Source organism: Ictidomys tridecemlineatus, unplaced genomic scaffold, assembly GCF_052094955.1.
Source record: "Ictidomys tridecemlineatus isolate mIctTri1 unplaced genomic scaffold, mIctTri1.hap1 Scaffold_1660, whole genome shotgun sequence".
Classification (NCBI taxonomy): domain Eukaryota; kingdom Metazoa; phylum Chordata; class Mammalia; order Rodentia; family Sciuridae; genus Ictidomys; species Ictidomys tridecemlineatus.
In genome coordinates this window covers 14,076-32,568 of record NW_027521450.1, presented here as the reverse complement: position 1 = coordinate 32,568, position 18,493 = coordinate 14,076, and the positions used below count along the sequence as shown (strand labels likewise).

Here is an 18,493-nt window from a genome sequence, read left to right as displayed (position 1 = left end):
AGGATAGGACCGTTTCCATCTATTCTTTGTATATATAAAGGGCACTTTAAGAATGCTACTTACAATGTCTTGTTGGGTGATTACTCAGTCATCAAATAACTAACCTCAGCTGATGACACCTCACAGCCAGTTAAATTTGCTTTCACAACCACAGGTTGTTCTGCATGCAGTCTTGCAAATATGTGCTCTTGGTCAGAAAGGAACTGAACATAAAAAGAACATCTGCTTTTTTCCATCTAGTGTGAAAAGAATGTCTACCTTGGAGTAAATAAACTTGGTTTCTAGGCATTTTGCTGCCACTGGAGATGACCTTAGTAGAGTCCCTTATTCACTCCATACTTCAGTTTCTCAATCTATATGACAGGAGTAGTAAGATCTAGATTTTATCTTCATGGGGTTATTAAGAGTCTACAACAAACTATTACAACTTTATTATTAATTTTTTTAAAAATTGAAGTCCTAAACAATTAGAGATATGGTTTGCTGTTTCTGTCTGTTGCCTTGTTGTTAGACTGTGCCTTTTGAGGACAGCACCAGGGTCAGAATCCTGTGTATCTGGTACCTTGCATACTGTCTGGTGTGTAGGAAGCATATAGAAATACTTGCTTAGTAGAAAAAGTAAATTTTATTACTGGGGAGGGATGGATAAAAAGTTTGTTTTCTACTCCTGCCTTTGTTCTCATAAAGCCACAGTAACCAGCGAGGTTATCCTCTCTGTGCCTTGAGTTTCTTCTTGCTCAAATAAGAGGTTGGGCCAAGCCTGAGGTGTCTTCCCTCTAAAATATGAAGCTGAGACTTTATATAATGTTACTAGAATTGCATGTTTGATAAAGTGCCAATGCCTTAGACAGTACCTGACACATAGTAGGGACCAGAAGTTTTCATTTAATATGTGGAGAAAGGACCAGGGGTCTGCCTCTCTGTATGAGTGTGTGGAATGCACTTATGATTGAGCTTTTGAGCCCATTGGTCTGATCTAGATGTGTTCTTTGGATTATGAACAGTGAGAAAATACAAGTTTTACAGTCATGTTATTACACTGTAATTTTCTAACACTCTTTCCTTTCTGTTTGTTGCCATTTAACTGACTTAGTCTGACAGAATGAATAATGGATTCCATGTAAAATCGGAACATGCATAGCCCTGTTTTCTGGGGAAGGTGCTGTGCTTTCTGCTTTTCTATAGTAGCTGCCATCTGTATGTGAATGGACCGTCCTTGATAGCTGCTCATTCTTTATAGGGTAGCAGCTAAACCAATTGCATCTTTAACTCTGGGTCCCTTGTGTGTCTTAACCTTCAACTATGTTAGTTGCAGCTAAGTGGCAAGTGCCAATATATAGTAGTCTGAGAAGCTTTATTTTTGACTTTGTGGAGTGTCTGCTTTGCCAAAACTTCATACAGGTGCTCAGTGTGCAGAGTTAAATAGTATTGCTTTTACATTTTCCTTTTGCTTAAACTCAACCTGTGAGCCAATAAGAACTTAATGATGAATAAGTACTTACCTTGAATTCAGTTTAAACATGAGGGCTCCAAAACTTGGGCTTTTGAGCTTACAGTTCAGCTGGGGAGAAATAGACTGTTACTTGTGAATCAGATGAAAATAGAAGATATCATATACTAATCACCTGCGCAATGTGATTTGGGTAATGAATGCCTTGGACATCTGTAAATGGAAAAAATAGAGTGATGTATTTTGGGGGAAATAGTATTTCTTATAAGGCTTTGGGGATGAGTAGATTTAAGGTCATGAAATAGACTGAAAAAGAGAAATGAATAAATAATTTTGTTTACTGTGTTAAGTGCAATTTCTATTCTGTATTATTAAGAAGAGCTCATATTCAAATTAAGAGCTTAGTACAGTTTACTATAATTTAAGAAAAAAATGGGTTTGTAAAAGCATCACTAGATCCAAATAAAATAATTTCAAATGACTGTATTGGGAGATGTTAGATTTATTTTATTTTCTTGGACATAAATGACAGAATTATTAGAATTATTTTTCTTAGTGGCATAGGTCTGGAGGAACCCTTCAAGGGGCATCTAACTCAGCCCAACTTCTTGCTTATCGGCAGATTTTGAAGCCATTTCCAGACTGACTGGCTTCTTTCCTGTTCTTCGTGTTTTCTAGGAAAAGAGATTCCACAAGTTTCTGTGGTTACCCACTCCATTGTTTAGGAAAGAATTGGTTTTTCAAGACTAAAATTGAGAGCTTTAGGGCAATTGAGTTTTTTATATTTTAGAGAATGTAATTATTAGAATTCAGAATAGCTTATTTGCTTTGAACCACATAGAAGCTTGTAGTAAACACTTACCTATTTGGCCAAACTGAAAATTGGAATTTTCTTTCACTGGGTCTGGTATAATATTAACATCCTCAGACCCAAAGAATTCTCATTTTCCCCATTGAATAACGTTCATTATGTTTTCAATCTGCTGGGTACTAGCATGCAGAGATGAATCAGAAATATTCTGTGCCTAAGGGGAACTGACAGCCCAGTGAAAAATATGGCAGCTATCTGTTGCATTGGATTCTGTTCAACTTACCTTGAGGGAAGGGAGAAGTTTTGTAAGGCAGATGGCATGTCTTTTAGTGTCTTTTGCCTATTCCATGGTTGGCTTGTGCCAGGCCATTTTTATGTGTCTAATTTAACTTTCACGAGATCCCTGCAAGGTGAATAATATCATCATCACCTTACAGTGGCGTAAAACCACAGGGAGTGAATTTTAGTTATTTGCCTGCTGTCCTATAGCCAGAAAGTGGCAGGACTGGAACACAAATTATTTTCATGTACAGGGCACTTATTTATCAATACATAGAGCCTGTCATGAGTAGTATTTTACTTTTTTGGTGTATGTCTTTAGATTTTACATTGCCCTAACTGTGGGAGACAAGCCACTTCATTCGTTCATTCAAAGTCTGAATGTGGACCAATAATCACACATTTTTAATATGGTATGTTGATTTCAGTGGGGGTGGGGCGCAGGGGAGAAGTTTGCTTGAGTTGACTCTAAGACCCTTTCTGTGGGTGTTGGAAGACAATATGAATTATGTAGTTTTTTTGTTCGTGGATTTTATGTTTTTGGTGGGGAGGTTATTAGAGCAGTTTATTGCAAGTAAGACAAAGGCAAGAGAAAATACAGTATACCCGATAGAGGGGCAGGCAGGTAGGCTATGGATGAGAATGCCCATAAGTATTCTTTTTTTGAGTGAGCCTCACTGTTTTCATGTATATAAGAGATGAGACAAGAGTAGGCCTTAAAGTTTCTAATATTATGCTGTTAAACCAGAAAGGTAAAAATCATACTTTTCTGGTTGGCAAGTAGGGAATGAATTAAATTAGCCCAGGAGGTTATCAGTTTTACTAATAAGAAATTTACCTTTTTCATAGTTAACTCTGTAAAACTCAATTGTTTGGTGCTATCGAGAGGGGATTTGGGGTTTACAAAAATTCTTGGCTGTGGTTCAATTTCTTTTAGACTTAATGTTTTACAGAATCTTTGGTTACATTTTTCACATCTTTAATTAAAATGACATAAATGAAAACAATTATTATTTGTTTTTATTTTCTAAAGGACCTAAAAAGTCACCCAATCCCATTTTCATTTAACAGATAAGAAAATTAAGGTGCAGAAAATTAAGTGATTTGCTCAAGATCACAAAGCTAGCATTAATATAATTTAATGGTTATTTTTAGCTTATAGGATGACTAGAACATTTGAAAAAAATATTTAGAAATGAAGTTTCTATTAGCAACAATAATATTCATTTGAATTTAAATGATTCTAATGTGGAATATGAGGTTCATTCTCCCAAAGAGGCACTTTACTTGTCAGAGGATTTTAAATAATAATGATTTAAAGTTAAGAGCCCCATGATTTGATATAGTCTGGAGGTGTCATTCATGCATTTACCACAGATCTTTGTAGAACATTCAATCTGTTGCTTTAGCCAGGGTAGATAAATGAGTATTTTTGGAGACTGAGAAGTACAGTACAAGTCTTGTGTAACCTTATTGAGATGGTCTAGTCAGAATTAAGTCTGTACTGACATTTTTGTTTACTGGAGAGTTTCATATTTCAACGTTTTGTTCATTCATAGGTTCATGGATTATAGGTAGGAAGACCACAAATGAAATTTGTAACCAAAAAGAAGTTCTTGAAAAGAAATATGTTCATGAACTTAAAGCGGGAATTACTCATTGTATGCTTAAATATTGACTCTTGCATGGACCAAGTAATCTTTGTTCCTTAGGACTGCTTCAGGCCATTGCCCTCTCTAATAACTGAGGCATTGTTGCTCTCGTTTGAGCTTGTTCTATGGAGTCTTGGCAATGCATGCATCCTCTTTCTGCATGTAAAAGCATGATTAAATATTTTTTCTTAGCTTTGATATTTTTGTAGCTTACATTTTATATGAGCCAGACTAATATAATGTAATACCAGGATTACATAATTTAAGATGTCAGGGTTGCTTCCAGGGCTATGAGATAAAGTATTCATTTATCAGGAAGTTTACAAGCTGTATTTGTTGCCCATTCACTACCTGTAGAGAAACACCACAGAGCTGTTTTCCAAATGAGAAAATGGAGTCAAAGAACTTAAGGCCAGAGGGAATGGTTTTCTTAGAACTTAAGATAACATTTATAATTTGTTCAGAATTCAGTCCTAGTAACTATTGATTTTAGTAACATATAGTTTTGAAATTCCAGAAATTTCCAACAATTGTTGTTACACACAAAACTATTTTTGATAAAAATATGATCAATAAAATTTTTTATGTGTGTCTAATTTAACCTTCACGAGATCCTTGCAAGGTGAGTAATATCATCATCACCTCACAATGGAGTAAAACGACAGGGAGTGAATTTTAGTTATTTGCCTGCTGTCATATAGCTGGAAAGTGGCAGGACTGGAACACAAATTATTTTCATGTACAGAGCATTTATTCACCAGTACACAGAGCCTGTCATGAGCAGCATATTACTTTTTTGGTGTTTGTCTTTACCGTTATTAGAAGAAGATACTTTCCATTTTCCTAAAGTCATGACATGGGGAAAGTAGCACCGCCAGTCTGGATGATGAACTGGTCAACAGGCTGAGGACCTAATCTGTCAGACTGTGGTATGTGTACTTATGTGTTTGCTTATAAGTGGGGAAGGAGGGGAGGCAAGTAGTGAAGGGGGAATAGAGTAGTAAACACCTTTGAAATATAATAGACTTTAGGATTCACTAGAAGTACTGAGTTCTGTACCTTGGGCTAGATGTCCTAGTAAAAAATTAAGTAGCTATAGGTGGACACAATATCTTTATTTTATATTTGTGTGGTTAAAAAAATTAAGTAGCATACTCTTGTCATTGTCATTTTTCATCCCTCAAATAATAGCTCCATTTTTTAATATTTAAATGTAAGTTTGAAATAATTCAGACTTAATAGTAGTTAGAATGCTTTTGGATACAACTAATAAAAAACCCAAATCAGAATTTAAACAGGGAAAAGTTATTACATATGTAACCAGGATGTTTTAAGGGGGATTTATTTCTTTCAGGTTGAAGCATGTGTTTTCTCTGTGTTTCTACTGTGCCATCCTAGACGTGAAGGCATGGACCAAGGGGGCTTTCTGGATGGTTACAAGATGGCTGCTATTATGTAGATGTTGGAGCCATCCTCCAGATATTAGAGTTGAAACACAATATTTAGAAGCCGTGTTTCTTATTTCTTTTTGAAAACAATGACACTTCCTCCTGTGTGTGTTTCTATGTCCCCACCTCCACATCCTACAGGTTTTTATTCACATATTATTGACCAAAGTTAATTTTTAACATGTCCCAGCTTAACCCGGGTGGGGGAAATAGATCTGCCATAATTAGCTTAGACAAATCAGGGTTCTTCAGTTGGGCCTGGAATATATGTTAGCTCTTCCTGAAGCACATAACTAGTCTGAGAATGGTAAATTCTAAAAGTCAAGTTCCATTAAAAGGAAGGACAAGGTCGGGGAAAGAGTGTGAATTAAGCAATGTGTGTTACTACATTGATGTCTGATGTTCAAGGTCATCTCAAAAGCATTGAAAATGTTTTCATTAGGAACAGTGATTTAAATATAGGAAGATAATAAATATATTTTAGCCTAATATGAAAATTTATTTCCTTTACATATTTCCTACATGTAGTTGTAAAGAAATATGAAATAGTACAAGGGTCTAGATATTCGGTTCTGTATAATTCATTCTTTTTAATTTTTTTATTCTTTTTATATGACAGTAGAGTGTATTTTAACACTATACATACATGGTGTATAGCTTATTCTAATTAGGATCCCATTCTTGTGGTTGTACATGATGTGGAATTATACTGGTCATGTATTCACATATGAACATAGGAAAGTTATGTTCAATTCATTGTACTGTCTTTCTTATTCTCCTCTCCACTCCCTTCTCTTCATTCTCCTTTATCTAATCCAATTGAACTTCTATTCTTCTCCTCTCCACTTTCCTTCACTGTGTGTTAGCATCCACGTATTAGAGATAACATTCAACCATTGGTTTTTTGGGGGACTGGCTTATTTCACTTAGCACGACATTCTTCAGTTCCAACCATTTACCAGCCAATGCCATAATTTCACTCTTCTTTATGGCTTACTAACATTCCATTTTGTATGTATACCACATTTTCTTTATCCATTCATCTGTGGAAAGGTACCTAGGTTGGTTCCATAGCTTAGCTATTTTGAATTGAGCTGCTATAAACACTGATGTGGCTATAATTCATTCTTGTAAATAGCTTGCATTTAAAAAATTTTCATGTAATTTCTTAGTCCATTTCATGTTGCTATAACAGAATACGTGATGCTAGGTAGTGCATAAAGAAAGATTTATTTGGCTCATGATTCTGGTGGTGGAAGGTGGTCCAAACAGCATGGTGCTAGTATTCTGGAAAAGTTCCCTCCCCCACACCCATGGCTATCACAACATGGTCAGGAAGTAGAAAGGAAACCAATGGACTGCGTAGAAGGGCCAATTGCATGGTGTGGCTTTACTTTCCAATAGCCCAGTTTATCAAGAACTAATTCAGTCCCATGAGGTTTGACCTATTCCAAGACATCATTAATCTATTCATGAGGGTATAAGTAACCCTGTAACCTAGTTACCTTCCATGAGGCCCTACCCCTTAAAAGTTTGACTACTCCAACATCATTTTATTGGATACCAATCTTCCAGCATATGTCCTTTTGAGGGATAAACCATATCCAAAACCATAGCACCCAGAAACAAAGTATATGTATGTCTTCACACATGAACCAAGTTTTGTAAAACATTAAAATAGAGATTCTGAATCCAAGCTTGAAAATGCTCTTTGACATTATGAATTATCTTCCTGGTTCACAGCTAATCTCTAATAAGATAACAGTGTTAACATGTTTGTTATCACAAACTCTGGTTTACTTTTGGAATTTGACCCATATATTGGTTTTCTTATCATAAGGCCAAATAGTGTGAAGTCAAATGATCTTTCTAAATTTATGGGAATTGGCATTTAATTATTTTTGTTTCTGTGTCAAAAATCCCTGTTCTATTTCAATTGAATGTGGTATTTTGATGTGACTTTTTTGGCCTCTGAACTCAAATTAGGCCAATTGTTCTGAATAATCTCTCTTTCTTTTTCTGTCAAGTTTCTTTCTTTTCTGTCCTCTGAACTCTAACTGCTTTGTTCTCTACAAACTGCCTCTATAGAATTGGAACATGAGGCTGTCTGGGTCAGGGCAAACCAGCTGGGCTTGACAGAAGTTAGGGTTAGATTAGCTTCATTTGACAAGGATCAGTACGTCTGATCCAGTTGCTAAATCTTGGAAGACTAGAATTTTCCATTCTATAAGCACAATTCCATGACATCTTGCCTTTCTTTTGCTCTTAAGATATCTTCATCTTAGTTGTATCTATTTCTACAACCTCTCAAATCTGAATAATTGACTTAGATCCATCTAATGGTCAGCTACATACCCCTGTCCCGTAATTCACTTGATCCCCTCTGTCACCCCTTTAATCAAAGCTTTCCTATGCCTGTGGTTCCATTTCTGTGTAACTGGTGTCCAGGTTAGGCATTCTGACATTTTTTTTTCTTCATCATTCATTCAGCAAGTATACGAGGTAGGTTCAAGCACTGAGGGGATGAGGGGATGACACACATTTATAAAATAGGATGCAAATCTCTGAAGAACAATGGAAGAGGAGAGGCAAAACTTGGACTCAACTGTAAAGTTACCTATAAAGCAAGGTGGGAAGCTGAAGGTAACTGTGGACTTTGCTCTTCCTCATGGGAAGAGCCTCACTCCCGCTGCACTGTGCAGACGTGGCTGTAACAGAGCTCTTGCTCATGTCTTTTAAACACACTTTCTCCCTATGTCTCTTCCAGTTCTTTCATTAATGTGGGAAAATCTTCCCTCACCTTTTGTTTATATTGCTGCTAGAAAATGTGGTCAACGCAGAGCAATGTTGGTGCTCTGCCTCCCCTACCTGCATTTGGAAATGGAATTATGTGTATTAAAAATATTGTGTCACTGACTTCTAAGGGTCACAAGTGCCTAGTTTCCCCTAGAAACCCAGCACAGGTCATCTCCAACTCCTTAATGCTTTAATTGAGAACTTTCCCTGAAGCTTCTATATTTCAGAGAAAAGAAGTTCTTTTAGTGGTGTTCTCCTTGATTGCTTTCCAATATTTCAATGAACTAGTTTTCAATTATTTATCATTATAAAAGTATATTGTTCCAGTGGTGAAGTAAATAACTTCTGTGGGCTACCTGCAATGCCACCATTTATAATATCATGTATTTCATTTGCCATATGACTATAAGTTGTGGCCTTCCACCAAGGAACATACTGTCCCTAAATACTTGATTGTGTATATCCTTCCTGTTTTCAGCCCTGGCTGCATTTAAAATTGTGCCCTCATGCATTGCCAAACTGGTTGGCTTGTCCATGAAAATTGAATCCCGTGGAATCCCTGGCATTTTCTGTGGACGTTTCTTCCTGCTCCCCATTAAATAGAATTTTTAATGGTTTTTTAGGGCCTTCTGTATAATAACCCTCTCTTCTTTCTTTCTTTCTTCCTTTCTTTTTTTTTTTTTTTTTTGGTAGTCCTAAGGACTACACCTGGGCTTCATGCCTGCTAGGCAAGTGCACTACCACTTAGCTGTATCCCCAGCCTTCTTTATTTTTTATTTTGAGATAAGGTCTTGTTAAGTTGCCAAGGCTGGGATCCTCCTGCCTCAGCCTTCCAAGTAGCTGGGATTACAGTCATGTATAGTGACACCTGGAGTAATGTCACTCTTCATAGAATTATTGTAAAAAATCACAGTAGCAGAAGGAATCATGTTTCTCAATTTACCTTAGTCTGGAATGACTTTGAGCACCTAGCCTGATATCTATCAATAAATATGTATTAACTATCAACTGTATACAGGGCTTAGTACTAGGTGACACCAAAAAAGATCTAAGAACAGCCTATTCTCACGGAACATATAGTGTGCTTACAATGAAATAAACTAAAACAATCAAGGAACAGGTCAGTCTTATTGTGAAGTGACAGCAATGATAAAGAAGAAGAGAGAGGAATCAAATATTATACCATTGTTCTGGTATAATCCAAGAGGCGAGCATCTGAGGATTCTTCCCGTTTTTCTCTATGGTATATGTGATATAGCTCATGTGGTAGGAAGTGCTTAGAGGTAGGCCAGCTCTTTAAGGAGATTTCTCAGAGGGACTCCCTGATTTCTAGTGTGTATTCTTTATAATCAGAGGTACTCTGTAATTGGCAATATCTTATTCTCTATGGGGAACAATAAATGATATGTCAGAGTATTTTCTCCTTGTTCTGTGTTTTTTGATCCGTTTACTTAGAAAAAACTTGAATCTTCAGAGACCTGGGTGCATTTGTGAATTAAAAGAAAACACTGGTACATTTTCAGTAGGTCTTTGGACTCCCAAATCTTTTCCTACACTCTTTCTTTTCCAACAGTCAGCCTTGTTTTTTGGTCCTTCAGGTACTTCCTGGTTTCAGTGCCATGGCTGAGTTTTCTTTCCTTATAGTCAAAAGGTTTGCTTTCCAACTAGCATCTCTCCTCTTTGTGGCCAGTGTGTCGATTTGACATGGGGTAGTTAAGTATGGGCAGAACCTTGGTGGGGGAAAGATGACGCTGTGGTTTCCAGGACTTCACTCCTACTCTTCTGTTTCACTCTTCTTCTCTCTTTGTATGTTGAAAGTAATATGTGCTTATTAAGAAAAATATGAAAAAGTTACACAGTTTTATTGTCTTCACCTAGGCTATTGCATTGCAGTTGTCATTTTGCTGTGTTTTCTGGACCTTTTTTTTAATTCATGAGTATTTAGTTTTTATAAAATGTATTTGTAGTTATTCTACACACACCCTTCTTTTTTCACTGGTAGGAATCACGTTTCATTTTTGTTTGATAATTTATAATCCTCCTAGTTTAAAAAAAATTAACAGACTGCTGTGTATCTTTGTTTATAAAGTGTTTTAATGTGTAAGCCTCTTTCTGCAAGTAGAGTCTCCTGTGTGTGATTTCTAGGTCACAGGACACGACTTGTTGTTGCATTCTATACTGTTAGGTTTTACATATTGTCATATTTCTTTTCTTTCTTCCTTTTTTTTCAGAGTTCTTTATTTTATAATTTATTTATTTTTTATGTGGTGCCGAGGATCGAACCCAAGGCCTCACTTGTGCTAGGCAAGGACTCTGCCACTGAGCCACACCCCAACCCACAAGTTGTCATATTTCTTTTTTTTCTTAAGAGAGAGTGAGAGAGAGAGAGGGAGGGGAGAGAGAGAGAGAGGGAGGGTAGAGAGAGAGAGAATTTTTTAAAAATTTTTTAGTTTTTGGCGGACACAACATCTTTGTATGTGGTGCTGAGGATCGAATCCGAGCCGCACGCATGCCAGGCGAGCATGCTACCTCTTGAGCCACATCGCCAGCCTGTCATATTTCTTAATAAATTAATTTTCTTGAAAAAACAGGTTCCATTTCACTTCCAGTCATACGTTTCACTTTCCATTTCACATAGTATAAAGTTTATTGCTCTAATTGGCCTTTTTTCTTTTTAAAAGAGTTATTTTTATTTTAATCAACAATCTTGAGCATTTTATCTGATTTTTCCCCACTATAGATAGTGATGCAAGGAATATTCTCTCATGAATTTTATCTTTGTCCTTTTTTTTAAAAAAATTTGTTTTTTTAGTTTGTAGTTAGATACAATACCGTTATTTTATTTATTTATCTTTATGTGGTGCTAAGGATCGAACCTAGGACCTCGCACATGTGAGGTGAGCACTCTACCACTGAGCCATAACCCCAGCCCCTGTCCATGTTTTTATGATTATTGAAAGGGAGATTGCTGGACTGAAGAATATAAACATTCCATGAAACTAATAGCCAAGTTTCTTTTAACTGATACCAATTAACACATTTACCAGCATGTGCAATCTTCCTAGTACTAAGAGTAAGCATTTTTTAAAAATATTTATTTTTTAGTTTTAGGTGGACACAGTATTTTTGTTTCACATTTATGTGGTACTGAGGATCGAACCAGTGCCTCATGCATGCTAGGAGAGCACTCTACCATTGAGCCACAACCCTAGCCCCAGAAATAAGTATTTTTTTTAGTGCAAATTTCAGGGAATGTGAGAAGGAAAAGACCTTGGTGTTTAAATTTACATTGCTTTTATTACTAGGGAGGCTGAACATTTGCTCAAGTTATTTGTTGGTTAATTGCATTTTCTTCAGCTTTGCTTTCAAGGCCCTTTTCACCTTATCTCGCATTATTCAAACTTACAAATATTTATTAAAGCCTGCCAACTACCTTCTCCCATTCCAAATATATACCCACACACTAATCAAGCTAATCTCCCTATTGTTCCTTTGAATGTTAAGCTTTTACTTTGAGTGCTTTTGTTCATGGTTTTTCTGCTCCTAAATGCCTGCCTCTCCCTTCTTCTTAAACTATGCTGATTTCCATCCTTGGGTTCAGTCCAATGGTCTTCCTAAAACTGGTTTTCTGGAGAGCAGACTCTGGGGCTGCAGCTCTGTAGTAGTCCATACTGCCTTCTTCAGGCTCTGCCCTAGGAGCAGGCAAAGAAGATGAATGTAGAAATAGGCATGTCTACATTTGATTTCTGGTGTAAGTGACTTAGTCCCCTGAGCCTCCATTTCTTTGTCTCAGCATCCTTATAAAATGTGAATGACAATAGAGTCTGCCTCTGGAATTGTGAGGAGCAAATGTGATAAAGCTAAGAGGGCCTAAGGCTGGTGTAGAGGGCCTAAGGCTGGTGCTTAGTATATAGGAAACTCTCCTTTAGTGCCCATTGTTTTAATTGTCATCTCAGCATTTGTTGTTTTTTTTGTTCCATAGGACTCTCCTGTACCACCCCAGAGGCTGTGTACTGTCTCTTTCTTGTAAATTAGTTATGTACTCTCAAGTGAACACAAGGTTCTAAAGGGGAGGGATTGCATTTTAAGTCTTTGCATGTCCTAATGCACTATGCTGCTTGAGTATAGTTGGGTAGCTTTGGTAGTGGTGGAAATTAGAGGAAGGCAGTGATGAGGACCTCATTTTCAGCTTTTCATAAGACCTTTACTAGGAGAACTTTCTCCTAGGGCCTTTTAAAAAATGTTAGCTTTTGTTGCTTATTCAGCCAACTGGAGTTACTCAGTAGAAAATGTTTAAGAGATCCAGATTATACCACCGGATTTCACTTTTCCATATAGTGTTTTAAAGTGTTGTATTCATTAGTATTTGTGAGAGGGCTGGGGATGTGGCTCAAGCGGTAGCGCGCTCTCCTGGCATGCGTGTGGCCCAGGTTGGATCCTCAGCACCACATACCAACAAAGATGTTGTGTCTGCCGAGAACTAAAAAATAAATATTAAAAAAAAAATTCTCTCTCTCTCTCTCTCCTCTCTCACTCTCTCTTTAAAAAAAAAATTTGTGAGAAACCTATGGTTAATGTAAAGGGGGTCCAGCGGATCATCGGAGGGAGAGACCACACAAGAGACTTACTCCATGCAATTGACAAAAGGGGATTTATTGGGGATCCATTCCAGTGCGCTGGGGCTCTGTGCTCACTCAAGGAGGGAGAGCAGCCCAGAGCCCAGAGCAAAGGTCAAGCAGAGCTTAAGTACACTTTTTGGAGAGGGCGGTGGGCTTTGCATACATCAGAACAAATCATCATGAGGTGCGGGGAAATTGAACAACAACTCTGAGACGTGATTGGCAAATCCATTGGCGGGAACAGCTCGGGCAGGGGTGATTGGTCATTCCTAAGCGGGGTACACATTCAAACTGATTGGTTCGGGCCCTGTGACAAACTGCACAGGGCCTTAGGCTAAATGGCTAGTAGGGTGTTGTCTTAACTATCTCAGGAAGCTGGGTGTAACAGAGGAACTCAATAATAACCTAATCTTTTACATTTTAATTCAAGCCTTCCAGCTTAGAAATTTTACCCTTTCAGTTAATACCACAAGAAGCCATAAACTAAACCAGATTCTTTCCCCTTTTAACTTTCACATGCCCTGGATTAATGGCAATGTTACTCCCTCATTTACACCTGGTATTTCCTAGCATTCTCAAAAAGCTGAAACAATGATTCATGTTTAGTCACTGTGTAACTGGCTATTTTCATTTATTTAAAATAAAAATAACAAAAAATATCCCGGGTAAAGATCTCCACGTATTTTAGCTAGTGACAGATGCTCTGATCATTATTTCTACTTAAGTCAGGCATTTTTTACATACACCTCAAGCCTTGCGATTAAGCTTTATGTCTTTCCAAGCATAACAGTTAACCAATAAACCAAAATATCAGCCTGGTCTGGCTTAGCTCAGTGGTCTTTTGATTTCTTCCAGTCTGTTTGATGTGGAGGCTTATTGAGATTTATCTACTGAGCTGTTCATAGTTTGTAGGGCTGGGAGCATTGACTATATTATATAAGATTCCATTAGTGACAGAAGAGTGTGGACAGTCTCTGCAGTGTAGATAGTCTAGCCAGTTGTACTGGTCATGATTTTGTTGAAATTTTTAAGACTGTTGTCGAGCTTTTTATTAAATACTCAATGGTTTTTCTTATTTCCCAGTTTATACTCCAAGCCTCAAAGCAGATGTGCTTTGATTGGTTCAATTTAGTAGAAAGTTTCTTAACTTTCAGTATGCAGATTTAAAAACTTTTCCAGTTATTTGGACTAGTTATCATCAAGGGAAGTAAAAATAGAAATATATAGTAATCAATCATAAATATTGCTAGATGGGGAGGTAAACATCATTCCATTATATTGTTCAAGGTGGAAACAGCATTGGCATATCCAACTTTATAACAAAGCCTGCAGAGGGCTTTCTTATACTTATCTTATGTATTCCTAATAGGAATGTTCAATATGGAAAGTATTATTGTCCTCATTCTAGATGACACACTTGGAGTTTAGATGATTAATTTGCTACATGCCTCATACCTAGTGTGAAGCAGAGCTGGTGTTTGAATTCAAATGTGACTCCTAACCCAGTTATTTTTCCATTACATCAAAGTTTTTTTTGTTCAATAATATACAGTATTTCTAAAAGTAACAAGAGTTTTGCCAAGCAGTTTTCCAGTGGTTTAATCATGTCCTCTTTCCTGAGAAGTTGAGTAGAATTACTCATGTATACCCTGCAGGAGATAAAAAAAAAAGTGTCATATTAGAGGAATAATGAAACGTATCCATTTTTTTCTCCTTTAGTTGCTTCATGTACAGAATTGGGAAACTACCTGTAGGGCTTTTGTTTGATTGAGTAAGTTAGGAGTTGGCATGAGCAAATGCATGTTAGCATTCATTTGCTCATGTAGGTTTATTGACGTACTCCTGTGTACCAACAATGTGCTAAGCATTAAAAGGCACATAAGTGGAAAATCTTTGCTCTTAAGCATCTCAGAATCCAGCAGAGCAGATATGTTCCAAAGTACATGACCATAGTACGGTATGGAGATGGCAAGAAGAAATTTAAAAGCTTGAAATGGAGATAAATGGTATCTCTCAGACAGGCTTCCTATAAGAGTCAGGGTCTGAGCTTGAAAGATGAGTAGAGATTAGCTAGATGAAGAAAAACTGTGTGGAGAAAGGGAGCCAGGAGAACAGGTGTGGCATAGATGGGTTGGTGTGAATGTGTATCTTCAACCCAGGCTTTCTTGAGCACTTTAATGTGAGTACTCATTTAAAATATTGAGTCATGGAATTATTCTTGTGGGATATTTTGCAAAGAACTGTGTTTTAAAGAACCCATTTTGGAAAACTGGATGGACCAAGTGGTGAGAAAAGAAAGTTGTGCTTTGGGGAAAATTGAGGCAGGCAAGGAGGATTGAGAGGGATATTGATTACAAGAGAGAGTATAATAGTAGATTTGATAGGACTTGATGGAAAATGAGGGGACCAGGGAAGAGGAAAGATAGTGGAGTTTTGGCTTGGATAGTTTCTGGGACCATTTGTAAAGGTGAAGATTTAGAAAGAACAGATTGTTGAGGGAAGATTTCAAGTTCAGTTTTGCAACTATGTTTTGAGATACTGAGGCATGTGGAGTGGGTCATATCCATTTGGCAGTTAGATATGTGAGTGGAGTCTGGGCTAGATGAAGGAGTCATCTGTGTGGAGATGATATACCGTACCAAGAGTGAATGAGATCACCAGTGGGGTGAGGATAGATGCCAGGAGACATCAGTAAGTAAGTGATGTGTGCAGGAAGAGGATCTGTCAGCTCACAAGCATTTCAATAATCTAAAATTGTTTGGGATATGCTTTTCTGTTTCAAGATCCATCAGTTGTGTTTTATTTTGTTACAGAGTGCCTGAATCCACCCATGAAGGAAGTCTATTCTGTGGATTTGCCCTCTCAAGATTCAGGGTAGTCGTGGAGGAGGTGCTTCACCCACACCCTAAGCTCGCCAAGGAGCACAGTGTGATTCCCACCCAGCCCTTCTGAATTCAGTGGGAAAGGTGGAGCCATCTTGCATTGTTAAGTTTTTGAGTGTTGGGTTCCTTAAATGTAACTGGAGAAATAATGAAAGAGAAGTAAGTATTCCACTGGATTAAATGAATTCAATGGATTTTAATTTTCTCGATAAACTGTTATTAAGAAATTGTTTTGGAGATTTACTCCCTGAGTAGGATTAGCTAACCTACATTTTTCATTTGGATAAGTAGTTCTTTAATTAGAAAGCAAGATTGGAGTAATAGTTTCTCCTTGCTTTAAATAGTGTAGAGAAGATATGTGAAACTGCCAAATGAAGGTTTTCCTCCTCACAGTGGTGTGAAGCAGGGAAAACAAGAGGAAGTTATAATGTTAGGGGAAAGGGTTCTCTTCATCCAGTGTACCTGCCTTTTTTTTTTTTTTTAAATTATTATTTATTTATTTATTTATTTATTTTTTTATTGGTTGTTCAAATCATTACAAGGCTCTTGACATATCATATTTCAAACATTAGTTTCAAGTGAGTTATGAACTCCCATTTTTACCCCAACTACAGATTGCAGAATCACATCGGTTACACATACACATTTTTACATAATGCCATACTAGTAACTGTTGTATTCTGCTATCTTTCCTATCCTCTACTATCCCCCCTCCCCCCCATTTCTCTTTTTATCCCGTCTACTGTAATTCGTTTCTCTCCTTGTTTTTTTTCCCCCTTTCCCCTCACAACCTCTTATATGTAGTTTTTTATAACAATGAGAGTCTCTTTCCATTTCCATGCAATTCCCCTTTTCTCTCCCTTTCCCTCCCACCTCGTGTCTCTGTTTAATGTTAATATTTTCTTCCTGCTCTTCCTCCCTACTCTATTCTTAGTTGCTCTCATTATATCAAAGAAGACATCTGGTATTTGTTTTTTAGGGATTGGCTAGCTTCACTAAGCATAATCTGTTCTAGTGCCATCCATTTCCCTGCGAATTCCATGATTTTGTCATTTTTTAATGCAGAATAATACTCCATGGTGTATAAATGCCACATTTTTTTAATCCATTCATCCATTGAAGGGCATCTGGGTTGGTTCCACAGTCTAGCTATTGTGAATTGTGCTGCTGTGAACATCGATGTGGCAGTATTCCTGTAGTACGGTCTTTTAAGGTCTTCAGGGAATAGTCCGAGAAGGGCAATAGCTGGATCAAATGTTGGTTCCATTCCCAGCTTTCCCAGGAATCTCCATACTGCTTTCCAAATTGGTCGAACCAATTTGCAGTCCCACCAGCAATGTACAAGAGTACCCTTTTCCCCACATCCTCGCCAGCACTTGTTGTTTGACTTCTAATGGCTGCCAATCTTACTGGAGTGAGATGGTATCTTAGGGTGGTTTTGATTTGCATTTCTCTGACTGCTAGAGAAGGTGAGCATTTTTTCATGTACTTGTTGATTGATTGTATGTCCTCCTCTGAGAAGTGTCTGTTCAGGTCATTGGCCCATTTGTTGATTGGGTTATTTGTTGTCTTATTGTCTAATTTTTTGAGTTCTTTGTATACTCTGGATATTAGAGCTCTATCTGAAGTGTGAGGGGTAAATATTTGTTCCCATGATGTAGGCTCCCTATTTACTTCTCTTATTGTTTCTCTTGCTGTGAAAAAACTTTTTAGTTTAAGTAAGTCCCATTTGTTGATTCTTGCCATTAACTTTTGTGCTATGGGTGTCCTGTTAAGGAATTTGGAGCCCGACCCCACAATATGTAGATCAGAACCAACTTTTTCTTCTATCATATGCAGAGTCTCTGATTTGATATCCAGGTCCTTGATCCATTTTGAGTTAACTTTTGTGCATGGTGAGAGGAGGGGATTCAGTTTCATTTTGTTGCATATGGATTTCCAGTTTTCCCAACACCATTTGTTGAAGATGCTATCCTTCCTCCATTGCATGCTTTTAGCCCCTTTATCAAATATAAGATAGTTGTAACTTTGTGGATTAGTCTCTGTGTCCTCTATTCTATACCATTGGTCCACCCACCTGTTCTGGTACCAGTACCATGCTGTTTTTGTTACTATTGCTCTGTAATATAGTTTGAAGTCTGGTATTGCTATACCACCTGATTCACACTTCCTGCTTAGAATTGCTTTTGCTATTCTGGGTCTTTTATTTTTCCATATGAATTTCATGATTGCTTTGTCTATTTCTACAAGCAATACCATTGGGATTTTGATTGGCATTGCATTAAACCTATAGAGAACTTTTGGTAATATCGCCATTTTGATGATGTTAGTTCTGCCTATCCATGAACAGGGTATATTTTTCCATCTCCTAAGATCTTCTTCTACTTCTCTTTTTAGAGTTCTGTAGTTTTCATTGTATAAATCTTTTACCTCTTTTGTTAGGTTGATTCCCAAGTATTTTATTTTTTTTGAGGATATCGTGAATGGAGTGTTTTCCCTTATTTCCATTTCAGAAGTTTTGTCGCTGATATACAGAAATGCCTTTGATTTGTGTGT

General features: G+C 37.2%; 1 long non-coding RNA gene across 1 annotated transcript in view; it reads left to right on the top strand.

Annotated features, from left to right (window-relative positions):
* LOC144372819 (uncharacterized) overlaps positions 1-16,129 on the top strand; it is a 30,205-nt gene extending 14,076 nt beyond the window's left edge. Inside the window, exon 3 of the long non-coding RNA XR_013432692.1 lies at positions 15,869-16,129. This is a non-coding gene — a long non-coding RNA (uncharacterized LOC144372819). The remainder of the gene's footprint in view (positions 1-15,868) is intronic.
* The last annotated feature ends 2,364 nt before the right edge of the window (positions 16,130-18,493 follow it).